General features: G+C 47.2%; 7 non-coding genes across 7 annotated transcripts; all 7 read left to right on the forward strand.

The window, feature by feature from the left end:
• Window positions 1-13,278: 13,278 nt before the first annotated feature.
• Window positions 13,279-13,350, forward strand: trnae-uuc (transfer RNA glutamic acid (anticodon UUC)). Its single transcript has one exon. It is a non-coding gene; the product is annotated as a tRNA-Glu (tRNA).
• Window positions 13,351-14,218: 868 nt separating this feature from the next.
• Window positions 14,219-14,290, forward strand: trnae-cuc (transfer RNA glutamic acid (anticodon CUC)). Its single transcript has one exon. It is a non-coding gene; the product is annotated as a tRNA-Glu (tRNA).
• An 885-nt stretch (window positions 14,291-15,175) lies between these two features.
• Window positions 15,176-15,247, forward strand: trnae-uuc (transfer RNA glutamic acid (anticodon UUC)). The gene has a single exon. It is a non-coding gene; the product is annotated as a tRNA-Glu (tRNA).
• Window positions 15,248-16,115: 868 nt separating this feature from the next.
• Window positions 16,116-16,187, forward strand: trnae-cuc (transfer RNA glutamic acid (anticodon CUC)). Its single transcript has one exon. It is a non-coding gene; the product is annotated as a tRNA-Glu (tRNA).
• A 1,815-nt stretch (window positions 16,188-18,002) lies between these two features.
• On the forward strand, window positions 18,003-18,074 carry trnae-cuc (transfer RNA glutamic acid (anticodon CUC)). Its single transcript has one exon. It is a non-coding gene; the product is annotated as a tRNA-Glu (tRNA).
• A 1,826-nt stretch (window positions 18,075-19,900) lies between these two features.
• Window positions 19,901-19,972, forward strand: trnae-cuc (transfer RNA glutamic acid (anticodon CUC)). Its single transcript has one exon. It is a non-coding gene; the product is annotated as a tRNA-Glu (tRNA).
• Window positions 19,973-20,857: 885 nt separating this feature from the next.
• On the forward strand, window positions 20,858-20,929 carry trnae-uuc (transfer RNA glutamic acid (anticodon UUC)). Its single transcript has one exon. It is a non-coding gene; the product is annotated as a tRNA-Glu (tRNA).
• The last annotated feature ends 369 nt before the right edge of the window (window positions 20,930-21,298 follow it).

Consider the following 21,298-nt stretch of genomic DNA (forward strand, 5'->3'; position numbering starts at 1 on the left):
TGTCTGATTTTTGGGGGAGGGGACTGTGTCTGATTTTTGGGGGAGGGGACTGTGTCTGATTTTGGGGGGAGGGGACTGTGTCTGATTTTTGGGGGAGGGGACTGTGTCTGATTTTTGGGGGAGGGGACTGTGTCAGATTTTTGGAGGAGGGGACTGTGTCAGATTTTGGGGGGAGGGGACTGTGTCTGATTTTTGGGGGAGGGGACTGTGTCTGATTTTTGGAGGAGGGGACTGTGTCTGATTTTTGGGGGAGGGGACTGTGTCTGATTTTTGGGGGAGGAGACTGTGTCTGATTTTTGGGGGAGGGGACTGTGTCTGATTTTTGGAGGAGGGGACTGTGTCAGATTTTGGGGGGAGGGGACTGTGTCTGATTTTGGGGGGAGGGGACTGTGTCTGATTTTTGGGTGAGGGGACTGTGTCAGATTTTTGGAGGAGGGGACTGTGTCTGATTTTTGGGGGAGGGGACTGTGTCTGATTTTTGGAGGAGGGGACTGTGTCTGATTTTTGGAGGAGGGGACTGTGTCTGATTTTTGGAGGAGGGGACTGTGTCTGATTTTTGGAGGAGGGGACTGTGTCAGATTTTTGGAGGAGGGGACTGTGTCTGATTTTTGGAGGAGGGGACTGTGTCTGATTTTTGGAGGAGGGGACTGTGTCAGATTTTGGGGGGAGGGGACTGTGTCTGATTTTTGGAGGAGGGGACTGTGTCAGATTGTGGGGGGAGGGGACTGTGTCTGATTTTTGGAGGAGGGGACTGTGTCAGATTTTTGGAGGAGGGGACTGTGTCTGTTTTTTGGAGGAGGGGACTGTGTCTGATTTTTGGAGGAGGGGACTGTGTCTGATTTTTGGGGGAGGGGACTGTGTCTGATTTTTGGGGGAGGGGACTGTGTCAGATTTTGGGGGGAGGGGACTGTGTCAGATTTTTGGAGGAGGGGACTGTGTCTGATTTTTGGAGGAGGGGACTGTGTCTGATTTTTGGAGGAGGGGACTGTGTCAGATTTTGGGGGGAGGGGACTGTGTCTGATTTTTGGAGGAGGGGACTGTGTCAGATTGTGGGGGGAGGGGACTGTGTCTGATTTTTGGAGGAGGGGACTGTGTCTGATTTTTGGGGGAGGGGACTGTGTCTGATTTTTGGAGGAGGGGACTGTGTCTGATTTTTGGAGGAGGGGACTGTGTCTGATTTTTGGAGGAGGGGACTGTGTCTGATTTTTGGAGGAGGGGACTGTGTCAGATTTTGGGGGGAGGGGACTGTGTCTGATTTTTGGAGGAGGGGACTGTGTCAGATTGTGGGGGGAGGGGACTGTGTCTGATTTTTGGAGGAGGGGACTGTGTCAGATTTTTGGAGGAGGGGACTGTGTCTGATTTTTGGGGGAGGGGACTGTGTCTGATTTTTGGGGGAGGGGACTGTGTCTGATTTTTGGGGGAGGGGACTGTGTCAGATTTTGGGGGGAGGGGACTGTGTCAGATTTTTGGGGGGAGGGGACTGTGTCTGATTTTTGGGGGAGGGGACTGTGTCTGATTTTTGGGGGAGGGGACTGTGTCAGATTTTGGGGGGAGGGGACTGTGTCAGATTTTTGGAGGAGGGGACTGTGTCTGATTTTTGGGGGAGGGGACTGTGTTTGATTTTTGGAGGAGGGGACTGTGTCAGATTGTGGGGGGAGGGGACTGTGTCTGATTTTTGGAGGAGGGGCTGTGTCTGATTTTTGGGGGAGGGGACTGTGTCAGATTTTTGGAGGAGGGGACTGTGTCTGATTTTTGGGGGAGGGGACTGTGTCTGATTTTTGGGGGAGGGGACTGTGTCTGATTTTTGGGGGAGGAGACTGTGTCTGATTTTTGGAGGAGGGGACTGTGTCTGATTTTTGGGGGAGGGGACTGTGTCTGATTTTTGGGGGAGGGGACTGTGTCTGATTTTTGGGGGAGGGGACTGTGTCTGATTTTGGGGGGAGGGGACTGTGTCTGATTTTTGGGGGAGGGGACTGTGTCTGATTTTTGGGGGAGGGGACTGTGTCAGATTTTTGGAGGAGGGGACTGTGTCAGATTTTGGGGGGAGGGGACTGTGTCTGATTTTTGGGGGAGGGGACTGTGTCTGATTTTTGGAGGAGGGGACTGTGTCTGATTTTTGGGGGAGGGGACTGTGTCTGATTTTTGGGGGAGGAGACTGTGTCTGATTTTTGGGGGAGGGGACTGTGTCTGATTTTTGGAGGAGGGGACTGTGTCAGATTTTGGGGGGAGGGGACTGTGTCTGATTTTGGGGGGAGGGGACTGTGTCTGATTTTTGGGTGAGGGGACTGTGTCAGATTTTTGGAGGAGGGGACTGTGTCTGATTTTTGGGGGGAGGGGACTGTGTCTGATTTTTGGGGGGAGGGGACTGTGTCAGATTTTGGGGGGAGGGGACTGTGTCTGATTTTTGGGGGAGGGGACTGTGTCAGATTGTGGGGGGAGGGGACTGTGTCAGATTGTGGGGGGAGGGGACTGTGTCAGATTTTTGGAGGAGGGGACTGTGTCAGATTGTGGGGGGAGGGGACTGTGTCTGATTTTTGGGGGGAGGGGACTGTGTCTGATTTTTGGAGGAGGGGACTGTGTCTGATTTTTGGGGGGAGGGGACTGTGTCTGATTTTTGGAGGAGGGGACTGTGTCAGATTGTGGGGGGAGGGGACTGTGTCAGATTGTGGGGGGAGGGGACTGTGTCAGATTTTTGGGGGAGGGGACTGTGTCAGATTTTTGGGGGAGGGGACTGTGTCTGATTTTTGGAGGAGGGGACTGTGTCAGATTTTGGGGGGAGGGGACTGTGTCTGATTTTTGGGGGAGGGGACTGTGTCTGATTTTTGGGGGAGGGGACTGTGTCTGATTTTTGGAGGAGGGGACTGTGTCAGATTTTGGGGGGAGGGGATTGTGTCTGATTTTTGGGGGAGGGGACTGTGTCTGATTTTTGGAGGAGGGGACTGTGTCAGATTTTGGGGGGAGGGGACTGTGTCAGATTTTGGGGGGAGGGGACTGTGTCAGATTGTGGGGGGAGGGGACTGTGTCTGATTTTTGGAGGAGGGGACTGTGTCTGATTTTTGGGGGAGGGGACTGTGTCTGATTTTTGGAGGAGGGGACTGTGTCAGATTTTGGAGGAGGGGACTGTGTCTGATTTTTGGAGGAGGGGACTGTGTCTGATTTTTGGGGGAGGGGACTGTGTCTGATTTTTGGGGGGAGGGGACTGTGTCTGATTTTTGGGGGAGGGGACTGTGTCAGATTGCGGGGGGAGGGGACTGTGTCAGATTTTGGGGGGAGGGGACTGTGTCAGATTGCGGGGGGAGGGGACTGTGTCAGATTTTGGGGGGAGGGGACTGTGTCAGATTGCGGGGGGAGGGGACTGTGTCTGATTTTTGGGGGAGGGGACTGTGTCTGATTTTTGGAGGAGGGGACTGTGTCAGATTGTGGGGGGAGGGGACTGTGTGTGATTTTTGGGGGAGGGGACTGTGTCTGATTGTGGGGGGAGGGGACTGTGTGTGATTTTTGGGGGAGGGGACTGTGTCTGATTTTTGGAGGAGGGGACTGTGTCTGATTTTTGGAGGAGGGGACTGTGTCTGATTTTTGGAGGAGGGGACTGTGTCTGATTTTTGGGGGAGGGGACTGTGTCTGATTTTTGGAGGAGGGGACTGTGTCTGATTTTTGGAGGAGGGGACTGTGTCTGATTTTTGGAGGAGGAGACTGTGTCTGATTTTTGGGGGAGGGGACTGTGTCTGATTGTGGGGGGAGGGGACTGTGTCAGATTGTGGGGGAGGGGACTGTGTCTGATTTTTGGGGGAGGGGACTGTGTCTGATTTTTGGGGGAGGGGACTGTGTCTGATTTTTGGAGGAGGGGACTGTGTCTGATTTTTGGGGGAGGGGACTGTGTCTGATTTTTGGGGGAGGGGACTGTGTCTGATTTTTGGGGGAGGGGACTGTGTCTGATTTTTGGAGGAGGAGACTGTGTCTGATTTTTGGAGGAGGGGACTGTGTCTGATTTTTGGAGGAGGAGACTGTGTCTGATTTTTGGGGGAGGGGACTGTGTCTGATTTTTGGGGGAGGGGACTGTGTCTGATTTTTGGGGGGAGGGGACTGTGTCTGATTTTTGGAGGAGGGGACTGTGTCAGATTGTGGGGGGAGGGGACTGTGTCTGATTTTTGGAGGAGGGGACTGTGTCAGATTGTGGGGGGAGGGGACTGTGTCAGATTTTTGGAGGAGGGGACTGTGTCTGATTTTTGGGGGAGGGGACTGTGTCTGATTTTTGGGGGAGGGGACTGTGTCTGATTTTTGGAGGAGGGGACTGTGTCTGATTTTTGGAGGAGGGGACTGTGTCAGATTTTTGGGGGGAGGGGACTGTGTCAGATTTTTGGAGGAGGGGACTGTGTCAGATTTTTGGGGGGAGGGGACTGTGTCAGATTTTTGGAGGAGGGGACTCTGTCTGATTTTTGGGGGGAGGGGACTGTGTCAGATTTTTGGGGGAGGGGACTGTGTCTGATTTTTGGAGGAGGGGACTGTGTCTGATTTTTGGGGGAGGGGACTGTGTCTGATTTTTGGAGGAGGGGACTGTGTCAGATTTTGGGGGAGGGGCCTGTGTCTGATTTTTGGGGGAGGGGACTGTGTCTGATTTTTGGGGGAGGGGACTGTGTCTGATTTTTGGAGGAGGGGACTGTGTCTGATTTTTGGGGGAGGGGACTGTGTCTGATTTTTGGAGGAGGGGACTGTGTCTGATTTTTGGGGGAGGGGACTGTGTCAGATTGTGGGGGGAGGGGACTGTGTCTGATTTTTGGGGGGAGGAGACTGTGTCAGATTGTGGGGGGAGGGGACTGTGTCTGATTTTGGGGGAGGGGACTGTGTCTGATTTTTGGGGGAGGGGACTGTGTCTGATTTTTGGGGGAGGGGACTGTGTCAGATTGTGGGGGGAGGGGACTGTGTCTGATCCTATTCATTCAATTCGGTGGGATCTGATAATATGCGTTTAATTCGCTGGGATCTGATCCCATGCCTTTAATTCGATGTGATTTGATCCCATTCAATTAATTCTCTGGGATATGATCCCATGCCTTTAATTAACTGGAATCTGATCCCATTCATTTAATTTGCTGAGATCTGATTCCAACCATCTAATTGGCTGCGATCTCATCCCATGCTTTTAATTCGCTGGGATCTGATCCCATGTTTTTAACTCACTGAGTTTTGATCCCATTCCATAATTTTCTGCGATCTGATCACATTCCTTTAATTCTCTGGAATCTGATCACATTCCTTTAATTCACTGGGATCTGATCCCTTTCCATAATTCTCTGCGATCTGATCACATTGCTTTAATTCTCAGCGATCTGATCACATTCCTTTAATTCATTGGGATCTAATCACATTTCTTTAATTCCATGGGATCTGATCCCATGCCTTTAATCCACTGGATCTGATCCCATTCCTTTAATTCTCAGCGATCTGATCACATTCCTTTAATTCATTGGGATCTAATCACATTTCTTTAATTCCATGGGATCCGATCCCATGCATTTAATCCATTGGATCTGATCCCATTCCTTTAATTCACTGGGATCTGATCCCATGCATTTAATCCATTGGATCTGATCCCATTCCTTTAATTCACTGGGATCTGATCCCATGCATTTAATCCATTGGATCTGATCCCATTCCTTTAATTCACTGGGATCTGATCCCATTCCTTTCGGCCGTACTGTGCTCAGTGGATTGGAATACAGTTACTGAGCCAGCAGTAACTGGATGAAACACCAGTTCCAAAACATTGACGGGACGAATGGGCTAGAATGTAAATCTAATTATCACGATGTAAGGGAAAATCACTGATAACGTGACCTCCTCTTCAAGACATTTTATAAGCATCCTGACTTTGCAGGGCACGACACAGGTTTTCCCCTCCCTCACCGGCTCCCGAGCAACGTTAACTTTTAGCACACCACAAAACTCAGTTTGTTGATATAAGAACATAAGAACATCAGAAATAGGAGCAGGAGTAGGCCATATGGCCCCTCGAACCTGCTTCACCATTCAATCAGATCATGGCTCAGCTTCGACCTCAACTCCACTTTCCCGCCCGATTCTCATATCGCTTGATTCCACTAGAGTCCAAAATCTATTCATCTCAGCCGTGAAAATATTCAATAATCTGCACCCAAAGGCAAATCAGGACAAGGAAAAGAAACGGACCAAACACTTCCCACAAGGCCCAAGAGACAAGCTGGCGGGTGGAAAGTGACGAGTTATTTGAAGAATGAAGAGGCGCTTAAAAGAGATCAACTTACAAGGTGGTAGTTTACAAGGGGGCAGTTTACACGAGAGCAGGTTACAAGGGATCAGTTTACAAGGGGGCAGTTTACACGAGAGCAGGTTACAAGGGATCAGTTTACAAGGGGGCAGTTTACACGAGAGCAGGTTACAAGGGATCAGTTTACAAGGGGGCAGTTTACACGAGAGCAGGTTACAAGGGATCAGTTTACAAGGGGGCAGTTTACACGAGAGCAGGTTACAAGGGATCAGTTTACAAGGGGGCAGTTTACACGAGAGCAGGTTACAAGGGATCAGTTTACAAGGGGGCAGTTTAAAAGAGAGCAGTTTAAAAGGGATCAGTTTACAGGGATCAGTTTACAATGGATCAGTTTACAAAGGGTCAGTTTACAATGGGGCAGTTTACGAGTGATCAGTTTACAAGACGCAGTTTACAAGGGATCTGTTTACAAGAGATTAGCTTACAAGGCATCATTTTACAAGGAGGCAGTTTTTAAGGCACCAGTTTATAAGGGAATAGTTTACAAGGGAACAGTTTACAAGGGATCAGTTTACAAGGGAACAGTTTATAAGGGATCAGTTTACAAGGGAACAATTTATAAGGGGAAAGTTTACAAGGGATCAGTTTACAAGGGAACAGTTTATAAGGGGAAAGTTTACAAGGGATCAGTTTACAAGGGAACAGTTTATAAGGGGACAGTTTACAAGGGATCAGTTTACAAGGGGGTAATTTACAAGGGAGCAGTTTACAAGGGAGCATTATACAAGGGATCAAGTTACAAGTGGGCAGTTTACAAGGGACCAATTTACAAGGGATCAGTTTACAAGGGACCAGTTTATAAGGGAGCAGTTTACAACGGATCCATTTACAAAGGGGCGGTTTGCAAGGGATCATTTTACAAGGGGACAGTTTACAAGGGAGCAGCTGCCAAGAGGGCAGTTTAAAAGGGAGCAGTTTACAAGGGTTGAGTTTAAAAGGGACGTTATCATAAGTGACCAGGACACTTATGATAAAGTGAGCATTACCCATGAATGCCAACCTGAGCAGTGATACCTGGTAAAGATAGGAGGGTGGCTCCATGTTAGAGGTGTGTTTGGGAAACAAGTACTGTGTCCACCACGGTCAGTACCATACTGCTAATCTACCCTAATCTGATAGACATTCCATCTCAAAAGCCAGGCCATCAATCAAAAGCTAGCAGGATCCTGATCCTGAAGGTTCACCTTACTGTTTGGATCTAGCAGCCGTGAATAACAATCAATTAGATCTGTTTGTGCTGGAAGCCAGAGTGTGTTCCCTTGCAGTGCCCACCCTTCTCGCCCTGAGTACCACTCGGACTGTGTCCAGCAATGTGTGGAGTACGTCCGAATGAAGAATGAAGATTCCATAAGAAAGGTAGAGTCATAGAACCACAGAAAGTTACGGCATAGAAGGACGTCATTCGGCCCATTGCGTCCGTGCCGGCAGAAAAAGAGCTATCCAGCTTAATCCCACTTTCCAGCACATGGTCCGTAGCCCTGTAGGTTACGGCATTTCAAGTGTGCATCCAATTACTTTGCCAATGATTTGAGGGTTTCTGCCTCCACCACTCTTTCAGGCAGTGAGTTCCAGACCTCCACCACCCTCTGGGTAAAAAAAAAATTCCCTCAGCTGCCGTCTAATCCGCAGACCAATTACTTTAAAGCTATGCCCCCTGATCACTGACCCCTCTACTAAGGGAAAAAGGTCCTCCCTATCCACTCTATCTAGTCCCATCATAATTTTACATACCTAAATTAAATCTCCCAATTAGCCTCCTTTGTTCCAAAGAAAACAGCCCCAGCCTATCCAATCTTTTCTCATAGCTAAAATTCTCAAGCCCTGGCAACATCCTCGTAAATCTTCTCTGTAGCCTCTCTAGTGCAATCACATATTTCCTGTAATGTAGTGACGAGAACTGTACGCAGTACTCAAGCTGTGGACTAACCAATGTTTTATACATTTCTAGCATAACCTCCCTGCTCTAATATTCTATGCCACGGCTAATAAAGGGAAGTATTCCGTATGCCTTTTTAACCAGCTTATCGACTTGTCCTGCTACTTTCAGGATCTGTGGACATGCACTCCAAGGTCCCTTTTGTTTCTCAATATCCTACCATTTATTGTGTACTCCCTTACCTTGTTTGACCTCCCCAAATGCATTACCTCACACTTCCCTGGATTGAATTCTATTTGCCACTTTTCTGCCCACCTGACCAGTCCATCGATATCGTCTTGCAGACTATAGCTTTCCTCCTCACTACCAAACTCACAGCCAATTTTTATATCGTCTGCAAACTTCTTGATCAAGCCCCCCACATTCAAGTCCAAATCATTAATATATACCACAAAAAGCAAGGGACCTAGTACTGAGCCTTGTGGTAACCCACTGGAAACAGCCTTCCAATCACGAAAAAAACCATCAACCATTACCCTTTGTTCTTACCACTGAGCCAATTCTGGAGCAACTAGCCCCTTTCCCTTGGATTCCATGGGCTTTTACTTTGTTAACCAGTCTGCCATGTGGGACCTTGTCAAAAGCCTTGCAAAAATCCATGTACACTACATCGTATATGTTACCCTGATCAACCCTCCTTGTTAAGTGCACAAAAAATTGAATCAAATTATTTAGACACAAACTTCCCTTAACAAATCCATGCTGAATGTCCTTGATTAACCTGTGCCTTTCTAAATGACGATTATGCTGTCCCTCAGAATCGATTCCAATTATTTGCCCACCATCGAGGTTACACTCACTGGTTTTTAATTACTCGGTCTTTCTGTTTCTCGCTTTTTAAACAACCGTACAACATTAGCATTCCTGCAATCCTCTGGCCGAGCCAGTGAGGATTGGAAAGTGATAGTCAAAGCCTCCGTTATTTCCTCCCTTGCTTCTCTTAACAGCCTGAAATGCATTCCATCCGGGCCTGGCGGTTTATCTACTTTCATAAATGCTAAACCCCTTAATACTTCCTCTCTCACTATGTTAATCCCATCCATTATTTCACACTCATTCTTAATTTCAATCTCTGCATCATTCCCTGTTTTTGTGAAGAAACATGCAAAGTATTAATTGAGAACCATACCCATATCTTCCATCTCCACACATATGTTAACTTTTCGATCTCTAATAGACCTTATAGGGTCTTCAAAAGACTTGGTGTTCTCCCGTGGACTCCTCAAGTCAGACTGGCAGCATTCAAAACCGGAGTGCCTGAGAAGCACGGTTTGTGAGGCCAGGAAAGGTTTAACGAGAATCACGTTCTGCTGTAATTTTCTACAGCATTCTGGAGATCAGGCAATCCTGAACAACATAATCTCGAAACAAAAGAATGAGAGACTATCCCAGTCTCCACCCTGACTGCCTGAGGTCCTTTAGCAGATTGGTGATTGTCCAGTAATGTGAGCAAGTTGATTGATTTGATAACTCCCCAACTCCTGATGATATTCTGGACTACCTACGTGTGGATCATCCACTCGTCAGGGTGGATTACAAGTTAGCTGAGTGTGCCGACTGTTTTATTGTCCATCCCGACCAAAATTGGCACCAAGAATATCAACCCATGCTTCAAGCACCAATGGGAAGTAACGTGTCATGTTGACAGAGGTACCGGGTCTGGGCCCCTCCCTGTTTGTAGGCGCTCCGGACTACTGTCAAATTGTGTGTCTGGAGGCGCAGTGACTTACGCCGCATCAAGTCTGAAGGTATATAATGTCTTATTGTAGCATTCAAACCTTGAGCCTGTTGAAATGCCAAGTGAACTCATCCATATCGATTGGCCTAGAAGTCCATTGATCCTGAATGTAGCCTCCCACCCATATCGAAGCTGAACAGCCTGATGGCTGCAGCACCAATACCTGGAGAACACTGTAATCTCAGGACCAGCAGCTCTAGTTCAGATGCTGTGACAAAGGAGGCCTGTGGAAACTTAATTGATGGAGCAAGGCTTAACTGGTGAAATATCCCCAACAGTTCGTCCTTCTGGAGGAAGAAGATGACTATGACTATCACTCACTCGCTCTCAGTGTGGATGGTCGAAGATACTGATCTCAACTGCCAGTTTGCCCATTAGTAGCTGGTTGCTTTGATGGTCAAACCAAACTACATTATGAAAACATGAAGGCTCAAGGAGCTAATGCATTGGATGCTCACTAATTCTGGTCTCCGAGGCCCAAGTGTCCCGAGTGATCCATTTCCACATGGAAGTAGTAGAAATGGCTCATCCATCCACATCTGTGGTGGGCTATCAAAGGCAGGAATCACTGCTTGGAGAGGGAGAGCTGGAGAGGGCCTTGAAGGTGACTTGTTGCGTGCTCCCTGCTTTCCAGGTCCTAATCTGGAAAGACGGGCTAACATGACACAAAGACATTGCAGTCCGGCGAAAGCTTTGAAAAGACTGCTGTCCCTGAAAGGGCCTGTAGATGGGGTGGGCTCAGCTGCAAAGTGAGACAGTGTCTCCTTGCATGCCAATCCGGGAATGCCTGAAAGTTCTGCTGGAGATGCTTGTACCCTGAAGCAGCTCCTCCACTCGCTCGCCACAGAAGCCCTCAGCATCTAAGGGCATCTGCAGTGGTTGTTGCTGCAGTTACTGAAGGAACTCCAAGATGCGCAGCCAAGCTAAGTGGTGATACAAGATCCACTGGACGATAGACCCTGCTCCTTTATTAATGGCAGCCACACAACCTGCTGCTGCAGTGATGCTCTCTGAAAGTGGTCCTCACTCTGTGGCAGGGATTGCTCCCTCAATTCACCTGTGAGGCATTATCCTGCAATAAGTAAAGCTGGCCACTATGGATTTGGTGGTGGAGAACACGAATATGCGTCAAACACTGAAGGAAGCTCCGCCAAACCCACATGTCCCACTATTTGGATTGTGGTGGGTGGAACAGGACTAGTTTCCTGAGCGATGACTTTCCCTCTGATGCTTTCACGACTGAAGTTCAGCAGTTGGATCAGTGAACTGAAAAGTGTGAAGCAGGTTGGCGGAGGCACTATAGACGCTGTCTACATTGGCCACAACCGGAGGGTGCTGATCAAGACCGACCAAACGGCCCTGGAGTTTGGTAGATCGCATCCAGCAAAGGTCGATGGCTGAGACCTTTGCAAGACCCCAATAAAGACTCAATTCTCCAGGTGCAGGGACTTCCAGAACCTCCAGTTTCAGACTCTGCGTCACACATGTGTTGAATACATGAATAAGCCTCAGTGACTGGAGGTTGTGGTCGGACTCAGGCTCCCAACTGGACTTCCGAAGGTGGGAAGCCGCCAAGCAGCTTCTGTGGGCTGAACCGACAGAGAAGGTTCATAACGGGATGCAACCAACAGAGTACCCTTTGTCGTCCAGTACTTCCCCGGAGCGGAGAAACTACGCCATGTTCTCCGCAGCCTTCAACATGTCATCAATGACGACGAACATCTCGCTATGGCCATCCCCACACCTCCACTACTCGCCTTCAAACAGCCACCCAACCTCAAACAGACCATCGTTCGCAGCAAATTACCTAGCTTTCAAGAGAACAGCATCCACGACACCACACAACCCTGCCACGGTAACCTCTGCAAGACATGCCAGATCATCGACACAGATACCACCATCACACGAGAGGACACCACCCACCAGGTGCATGGTTCATACTCCTGTGACTCGGCCAACGTTGTCTACCTCATACGTTTCAGGAAAGGATGACCCAGAGCATGGTACAATGGCGAGACCATGCAGACGCTGCGACAACGGATGAACGGACACCGCGCAACAATCGCCAAACAGGAGGGTTCCCTCCCAGTCGGGGAACACTTCAGCAGTCATGGACATTCATCCACTGACCTTCGGGCAAGCGTACTCCAAGGCGGCCTTCGAGACACACGACAACGCAAAATCGTCGAGCAGAAATTGATAGCTAAGTTCCGCACCCATGAGGACGGCCTCAACCGGGATCTTGGGTTCATGTCACGCTACACGTTACCCCACCAGCGAACAAATGTTATCTGTTTTTAATATAACGGGTCAGTTGCTGTCTTTTCTATGTTTCTACCTCTCTATCTCTGTTTATTTTTTTTTTTTTTTTGGTGATTTGTATATTCTGAGACCTTGCAGGGAACAACTGTCTGTCTGCACACTGATTGCCTTGGCAACGGGCAGTTGAAAAAACTGTCTGCAATCATCAAGCAATGTTCTGTGAATTATAAATGCGATTTCATTTCGAGGATTTCATTTCGTTCACCTGAGGAAGGAGGAAGCCTCCGAAAGCTTGTGAATTTAAAATAAAATTGTTGGACTATAACTTGGTGTTGTAAAATTGTTTACATTTCTTTAAAATGTGTTGACACTGATCAAAGTTTGTGGGAAGATTTTTTTTGCCATTTCTCCCAAGATTCAGAAAAGACCTGTTGCTTGTCACTTTAATTGTCGCCAACCTTTAACTGTAGCTCACAGTGTCAGAACAGTAACTGTTCTCATTAGCCATTTATGTCTCTGCTGGCACGACATCTCCTTAACAACACCAACTAATCACAGCACCTCTTTCTTCAAATTGAATTCCAGTGTAAAAAATGAGCGTTTTCAAAGCTAAGGAAGATGTGCAAGATTGGAAGGAGTGTGCGACTGGAGATAATGGGCCTGAGGCAGTGAGAACATCTCTTGAACATTATCAGTACCTGAAAGGAGGGAGATGAGATCTTTGAGTTTATTTCTCCTGGCATCAGCAAAACCCATCGTCCCTCAATGCCCAACATCTTTCATCCATTTCGAGTGCATGCCGACCCGAACTTGGTGCTGTCATTGTCTGAACAAGTGTTTCATGTTCTTCGATGACCGTCGCAGACACGATGGGCCGAATGGCCTCCTTCTGTGCCCTGAATGTTCTGTGTTTCTATGTACGAAAAGAAAATGCCATTTTGGCCGAGCAGCTTGTTTGGGGAGAAAGGGACGTGAAATGCAGAGACAAATAGGAAAAAGAGGCTTGGACTGATGGCCTGCAAGATCGTGCCATGTGCTTCCCTGGTGGTCTAGTGGTTAGGATTCGGTGCTTTCACCGCCGCGGCCCGGGTTCGATTCCCGGTCAGGGAACGTTATTTGCAAAGTGCTGTTCGTTCTGATGCCAGTGATTGCTCCTGATCGCTATCAGTTTTACACTGCTGTGGTTGCAACATGGGGCTGCCCATCATTCCTTTATCTCACAACCCATTAGAGTGACGCACAATGTACTTTCTTGCCTTCTGTAAAATGCCAGTATTTATTTTTAAAGAGTCGTGACGCTGATCAAAGTTTGTGGGAAGGTTTTTGTTGCCATTTCCAGCAGATTTGGAAAAGATCTGCTGCCTGACACTCTAATTGTCGCCAACCTTTAACTATAGCTCACAGTGTCAGAACAGTCACTGTTTTTTAGACTTTTATGTCTCTTCTGCCACTACATCTCCTTAACAACACCAGCTGATCACAGCACCGCTTTCTTCAAAATGAGGCCCAGTGTAAAAAAAAATGCACGGTTTCAAAGCGAAGGGAGGTGTGCAAAATTGGAAGGAGTGTGCGACTGGATATAATGGGCCTGAGGCAGTGAGAACATCTCTTGAGCATAAAGACATTCAGTATCTGAAAGAAGCAGGCTGATGAGCTCTTTCAGTTCATTTATCCTGGCATCTGCAAAACCCATCGTCTCTCAAAGTCCATCATCTTTCATCCATTTTGTGTGCATGCCTACCCGAACTTGGTGCTGTCATTGTCTGAACCAGTGTTTTATGTTGTTCGATGACCGTCACAAACACGATGGGCCGAATGGCCTCCCACTGTGCCGTGAATGTTCTATGTTCCAATGTGCTAAAAGAAAATGCCATTTTGGGCGAGCAGCTTTTTTTTGGATCGAAAGAGACCTGAATTTCAAAGGGACAATTAGGAAAGAAAAGGTTGGACTCCTCTCTCGCATGCATCAGCCATAGCTTCCCTGGTGGTCTAGTGGTTAGGATTCGGCGCTCTCACCGCCGCGGCCCGGGTTCGATTCCCGGTCAGGGAAGATTGCTTTCTTGGTGCTCGTCGTTCTGGTGCCAACGAATGTCCCATCACTGAGCCCAATGCTTGCTCCTGATCAACATTAGCTTTTTCGCCAACATAAATGCGAATCGAGCAGCGGGCAGCCGATCATTCTTTAATCTAACAAGCCATTAGAGCGACATACAATGCACTTTCATGCCTTCTGTAAAATGCCTACATTTCTTTAAAATGTGTTGACGCTGATCAAAGTTTGTGGGAAGATTTTTGTTGCCATTTCTCCCAAGATTCGGAAAAGACCTGTTGCTTGTCACTTTAATTGTCGCCAACCTTTAACTGTAGCTCACAGTGTCAGAACAGTAACTGTTCTCATTAGCCATTTATGTCTCTCCTGGCACGACATCTCCTTAACAACACCAACTAATCACAGCACCTCTTTCTTCAAATTGAATTCCAGTGTAAAAAATGAGCGTTTTCAAAGCAAAGGAAGATGTGCAAAATTGGAAGGAGTGTGCGACTGGAGATAATGGGCCTGAGGCAGTGAGAACATCTCTTGAACATTATCAGTACCTGAAAGGAGGGAGATGAGATCTTTGAGTTTATTTCTCCTGGCATCAGCAAAACCCATCGTCCCTCAATGCCCAACATCTTTCATCCATTTCGAGTGCATGCCGACCCGAACTTGGTGCTGTCATTGTCTGAACAAGTGTTTCATGTTCTTCGATGACCGTCGCAGACACGATGGGCCGAATGGCCTCCTTCTGTGCCCTGAATGTTCTGTGTTTCTATGTACGAAAAGAAAATGCCATTTTGGCCGAGCAGCTTGTTTGGTGAGAAAGGGACGTGAAATGCAGAGACAAATAGGAAAAAGAGGCTTGGACTGATGGCCTGCAAGATCGTGCCATGTGCTTCCCTGGTGGTCTAGTGGTTAGGATTCGGCGCTTTCACCGCCGCGGCCCGGGTTCGATTCCCGGTCAGGGAACGTTATTTGCAAAGTGCTGTTTGTTCTGATGCCAATGATTGCTCCTGATCGCTATCAGTTTTACACTGCTGTGGTTGCAACAAGGGGCTGCCCATCATTCCTTTATCTCACAACCCATTAGAGTGACACACAATGTACTTTCTTGCCTTCTGTAAAATGCCAGTATTTATTTTTAAAGAGTCGTGACGCTGATCAAAGTTTGTGGGAAGGTTTTTGTTGCCATTTCCAGCAGATTTGGAAAAGATCTGCTGCCTGACACTCTAATTGTCGCCAACCTTTAACTATAGCTCACAGTGTCAGAACAGTCACTGTTTTTTAGACTTTTATGTCTCTTCTGCCACTACATCTCCTTAACAACACCAGCTGATCACAGCACCGCTTTCTTCAAAATGAGGCCCAGTGTAAAAAAAAATGCACGGTTTCAAAGCGAAGGGAGGTGTGCAAAATTGGAAGGAGTGTGCGACTGGATATAATGGGCCTGAGGCAGTGAGAACATCTCTTGAGCATAAAGACATTCAGTATCTGAAAGAAGCAGGCTGATGAGCTCTTTCAGTTTATTTATCCTGGCATCTGCAAAACCCATCGTCTCTCAAAGTCCATCATCTTTCATCCATTTTGTGTGCATGCCTACCCGAACTTGGTGCTGTCATTGTCTGAACCAGTGTTTTATGTTGTTCGATGACCGTCACAAACACGATGGGCCGAATGGTCTCCCACTGTGCCGTGAATGTTCTATGTTCCAATGTGCTAAAAGAAAATGCCATTTTGGGCGAGCAGTTTTTTTTTGGATCGAAAGAGACCTGAATTTCAAAGGGACAATTAAGAAAGAAAAGGTTGGACTCCTCTCTCGCATGTATCAGTCGTAGCTTCCCTGGTGGTCTAGTGGTTAGGATTCGGCGCTCTCACCGCCGCGGCCAGGGTTCGATTCCCGGTCAGGGAAGATTGCTCGTCGTTCTGGTGCCGACGAATGTCCCATCACTGAGCCCAATGCTTGCTCCTGATCAACATTAGCTTTTTCGCCAACATCAATGCGAATCGAGCAACGGGCAGCCGATCATTCTTTAATCTAACAAGCCATTAGAGCGACATACAATGCACTTTCATGCCTTCTGTAAAATGCCTACATTTCTTTAAAATGTGTTGACGCTGATCAAAGTTTGTGGGAAGATTTTTGTTGCCATTTCTCCCAAGATTCGGAAAAGACCTGTTGCTTGTCACTTTAATTGTCGCCAACCTTTAACTGTAGCTCACAGTGTCAGAACAGTAACTGTTCTCATTAGCCATTTATGTCTCTCCTGGCACGACATCTCCTTAACAACACCAACTAATCACAGCACCTCTTTCTTCAAATTGAATTCCAGTGTAAAAAATGAGCGTTTTCAAAGCTAAGGAAGATGTGCAAGATTGGAAGGAGTGTGCGACTGGAGATAATGGGCCTGAGGCAGTGAGAACATCTCTTGAACATTATCAGTACCTGAAAGGAGGGAGATGAGATCTTTGAGTTTATTTCTCCTGGCATCAGCAAAACCCATCGTCCCTCAATGCCCAACATCTTTCATCCATTTCGAGTGCATGCCGACCCGAACTTGGTGCTGTCATTGTCTGAACAAGTGTTTCATGTTCTTCGATGACCGTCGCAGACACGATGGGCTGAATGGCCTCCTTCTGTGCCCTGAATGTTCTGTGTTTCTATGTACGAAAAGAAAATGCCATTTTGGCCGAGCAGCTTGTTTGGGGAGAAAGGGACGTGAAATGCAGAGACAAATAGGAAAAAGAGGCGTGGACTGATGGCCTGCAAGATCGTGCCATGTGCTTCCCTGGTGGTCTCGTGGTTAGGATTCGGTGCGTTGACCGCCGCGGCCCGGGTTCGATTCCCGGTCAGGGAACGTTATTTGCAAAGTGCTGTTCGTTCTGATGCCAGTGATTGCTCCTGATCGCTATCAGTTTTACACTGCTGTGGTTGCAACAAGGGGCTGCCCATCATTCCTTTATCTCACAACCCATTCGAGTGACACACAATGTACTTTCTTGCCTTCTGTAAAATGCCAGTATTTATTTTTAAAGAGTCGTGACGCTGATCAAAGTTTGTGGGAAGGTTTTTGTTGCCATTTCTAACAGATTTGGAAAAGATCTGCTGCCTGACACTCTAATTGTCGCCAACCTTTAACTATAGCTCACAGTGTCAGCACAGTCACTGTTTTTTTAGACTTTTATGTCTCTTCTGCCACTACATCTCCTTAACAACACCAGCTGATCACAGCACCGCTTTCTTCAAAATGAGGCCCAGTGTAAAAAAAAATGCACGGTTTCAAAGCGAAGGGAGGTGTGCAAGATTGGAAGGAGTGTGCGACTGGATATAATGGGCCTGAGGCAGTGAGAACATCTCTTGAGCATAAAGACATTCAGTATCTGAAAGAAGCAGGCTGATGAGCTCTTTCAGTTTATTTATCCTGGCATCTGCAAAACCCATCGTCTCTCAAAGTCCATCATCTTTCATCCATTTTGTGTGCATGCCTACCCGAACTTGGTGTTGTCATTGTCTGAACCAGTGTTTTATGTTGTTCGATGACCGTCACAGACACGATGGGCCGAATGGCCTCCCACTGTGCCGTGAATGTTCTATGTTCCAATGTGCTAAAAGAAAATGCCATTTTGGGCGAGCAGCTTTTTTTTGGATCGAAAGAGACCTGAATTTCAAAGGGACAATTAGGAAAGAAAAGGTTGGACTCCTCTCTCGCATGCATCAGCCGTAGCTTCCCTGGTGGTCTAGTGGTTAAGATTCGGCGCTCTCACCGCCGTGGCCCGGGTTCTATTCCCGGTCAGGGAAGATTGCTTTCTTGGTGCTCGTCGTTCTGGTGGCAACGAATGTCCCATCACTGAGCCCAATGCTTTCTCCTGATCAACATTAGCTTTTTCGCCAACATAAATGCTAATCGAGCAGCGGGCAGCCGATCATTCTTTAATCTAACAAGCCATTAGAGCGACATACAATGCACTTTCATGCCTTCTGTAAAATGCCTACATTTCTTTAAAATGTGTTGACGCTGATCAAAGTTTGTGGGAAGATTTTTGTTGCCATTTCTCCCAAGATTCGGAAAAGACCTGTTGCTTGTCACTTTAATTGTCGCCAACCTTTAACTGTAGCTCACAGTGTCAGAACAGTAACTGTTCTCATTAGCCATTTATGTCTCTCCTGGCACGACATCTCCTTAACAACACCAACTAATCACAGCACCTCTTTCTTCAAATTGAATTCCAGTGTAAAAAATGAGCGTTTTCAAAGCTAAGGAAGATGTGCAAGATTGGAAGGAGTGTGCGACTGGAGATAATGGGCCTGAGGCAGTGAGAACATCTCTTGAACATTATCAGTACCTGAAAGGAGGGAGATGAGATCTTTGAGTTTATTTCTCCTGGCATCAGCAAAACCCATCGTCCCTCAATGCCCAACATCTTTCATCCATTTCGAGTGCATGCCGACCTGAACTTGGTGCTGTCATTGTCTGAACAAGTGTTTCATGTTCTTCGATGACCGTCGCAGACACGATGGGCCGAATGGCCTCCTTCTGTGCCCTGAATGTTCTGTGTTTCTATGTACGAAAAGAAAATGCCATTTTGGCCGAGCAGCTTGTTTGGGGAGAAAGGGACGTGAAATGCAGAGACAAATAGGAAAAAGAGGCTTGGACTGATGGCCTGCAAGGTCGTGCCATGTGCTTCCCTGGTGGTCTAGTGGTTAGGATTCGGCGCTTTCACAACCGCGGCCCGTGTTGGATTCCCGGTCAGGGAAAGTTATTTGCAAAGTGCTGTTCATTCTGATGCCAGTGATTGCTCCTGATCGCTATCAGTTTTACACTGCTGTGGTTGCAACAAGGGGCTGCCCATCATTCCTTTATCTCACAACCCATTAGAGTGACACACAATGTACTTTCTTGCCTTCTGTAAAATGCCAGTATTTATTTTTAAAGAGTCGTGACGCTGATCAAAGTTTGTGGGAAGGTTTTTGTTGCCATTTCTAACAGATTTGGAAAAGATCTGCTGCCTGACACTCCAATTGTCGCCAACCTTTAACTATAGCTCACAGTGTCAGCACAGTCACTGTTTTTTTAGACTTTTATGTCTCTTCTGCCACTACATTTCCTTAACAACACCAGCTGATCACAGCACCGCTTTCTTCAAAATGAGGGCCAGTGTAAAAAAAAATGCACGGTTTCAAAGCGAAGGGAGGTGTGCAAGATTGGAAGGAGTGTGCGACTGGATATAATGGGCCTGAGGCAGTGAGAACATCTCTTGAGCATAAAGACATTCAGTATCTGAAAGAAGCAGGCTGATGAGCTCTTTCAGTTTATTTATCCTGGCATCTGCAAAACCCATCGTCTCTCAAAGTCCATCATCTTTCATCCATTTTGTGTGCTTGCCTACCCGAACTTGGTGCTGTCATTGTCTGAACCAGTGTTTTATGTTGTTCGATGACCGTCACAAACACGATGGGCCGAATGGCCTCCCACTGTGCCGTGAATGTTCTATGTTCCAATGTGCTAAAAGAAAATGCCATTTTGGGCAAGCAGCTTTTTTTTGGATCGAAAGAGACCTGAATTTCAAAGGGACAATTAGGAAAGAAAAGGTTGGACTCCTCTCTCGCATGCATCAGCCGTAGCTTCCCTGGTGGTCTAGTGGTTAGGATTCGGCGCTCTCACTGCCGCGGCCCGGGTTCGATTCCCGGTCAGGGAAGATTGCTTTCTTGGTGCTCGTCGTTCTGGTGCCAACGAATGTCCCATCACTGAGCCCAATGCTTTCTCCTGATCAACATTAGCTTTTTCGCCAACATAAATGCTAATCGAGCAGCGGGCAGCCGATCATTCTTTAATCTAACAAGCCATTAGAGCGACATACAATGCACTTTCATGCCTTCTGTAAAATGCCTACATTTCTTTAAAATGTGTTGACGCTGATCAAAGTTTGTGGGAAGATTTTTGTTGCCATTTCTCCCAAGATTCGGAAAAGACCTGTTGCTTGTCACTTTAATTGTCGCCAACCTTTAACTGTAGCTCACAGTGTCAGAACAGTAACTGTTCTCATTAGCCATTTATGTCTCTCCTGGCACGACATCTCCTTAACAACACCAACTAATCACAGCACCTCTTTCTTCAAATTGAATTCCAGTGTAAAAAATGAGCGTTTTCAAAGCTAAGGAAGATGTGCAAGATTGGAAGGAGTGTGCGACTGGAGATAATGGGCCTGAGGCAGTGAGAACATCTCTTGAACATTATCAGTACCTGAAAGGAGGGAGATGAGATCTTTGAGTTTATTTCTCCTGGCATCAGCAAAACCCATCTTCCCTCAATGCCCAACATCTTTCATCCATTTCGAGTGCATGCCGACCCGAACTTGGTGCTGTCATTGTCTGAACAAGTGTTTCATGTTCTTCGATGACCGTCGCAGACACGATGGGCCGAATGGCCTCCTTCTGTGCCCTGAATGTTCTGTGTTTCTATGTACGAAAAGAAAATGGCATTTTGGCCGAGCAGCTTGTTTGGGGAGAAAGGGACGTGAAATGCAGAGACAAATAGGAAAAAGAGGCTTGGACTGATGGCCTGCAAGATCGTGCCATGTGCTTCCCTGGTGGTCTAGTGGTTAGGATTCGGCGCTTTCACCGCTGCGGCCCGTGTTCGATTCCCGGTCAGGGAACGTTATTTTTCAAAGTGCTGTTCGTTCTGATGCCAGTGATTGCTCCTGATCGCTATCAGTTTTACACTGCTGTGGTTGCAACAAGGGGCTGCCCATCATTCCTTTATCTCACAACCCATTCGAGTGACACACAATGTACTTTCTTGCCTTCTGTAAAATGCCAGTATTTATTTTTAAAGAGTCGTGACGCTGATCAAAGTTTGTGGGAAGGTTTTTGTTGCCATTTCTAACAGATTTGGAAAAGATCTGCTGCCTGACACTCTAATTGTCGCCAACCTTTAACTATAGCTCACAGTGTCAGCACAGTCACTGTTTTTTTAGACTTTTATGTCTCTTCTGCCACTACATCTCCTTAACAACACCAGCTGA

The sequence above is a fragment of the Heptranchias perlo genome, chromosome 2 (genome assembly GCF_035084215.1).
Source record: "Heptranchias perlo isolate sHepPer1 chromosome 2, sHepPer1.hap1, whole genome shotgun sequence".
Lineage (NCBI taxonomy): Eukaryota > Metazoa > Chordata > Chondrichthyes > Hexanchiformes > Hexanchidae > Heptranchias > Heptranchias perlo.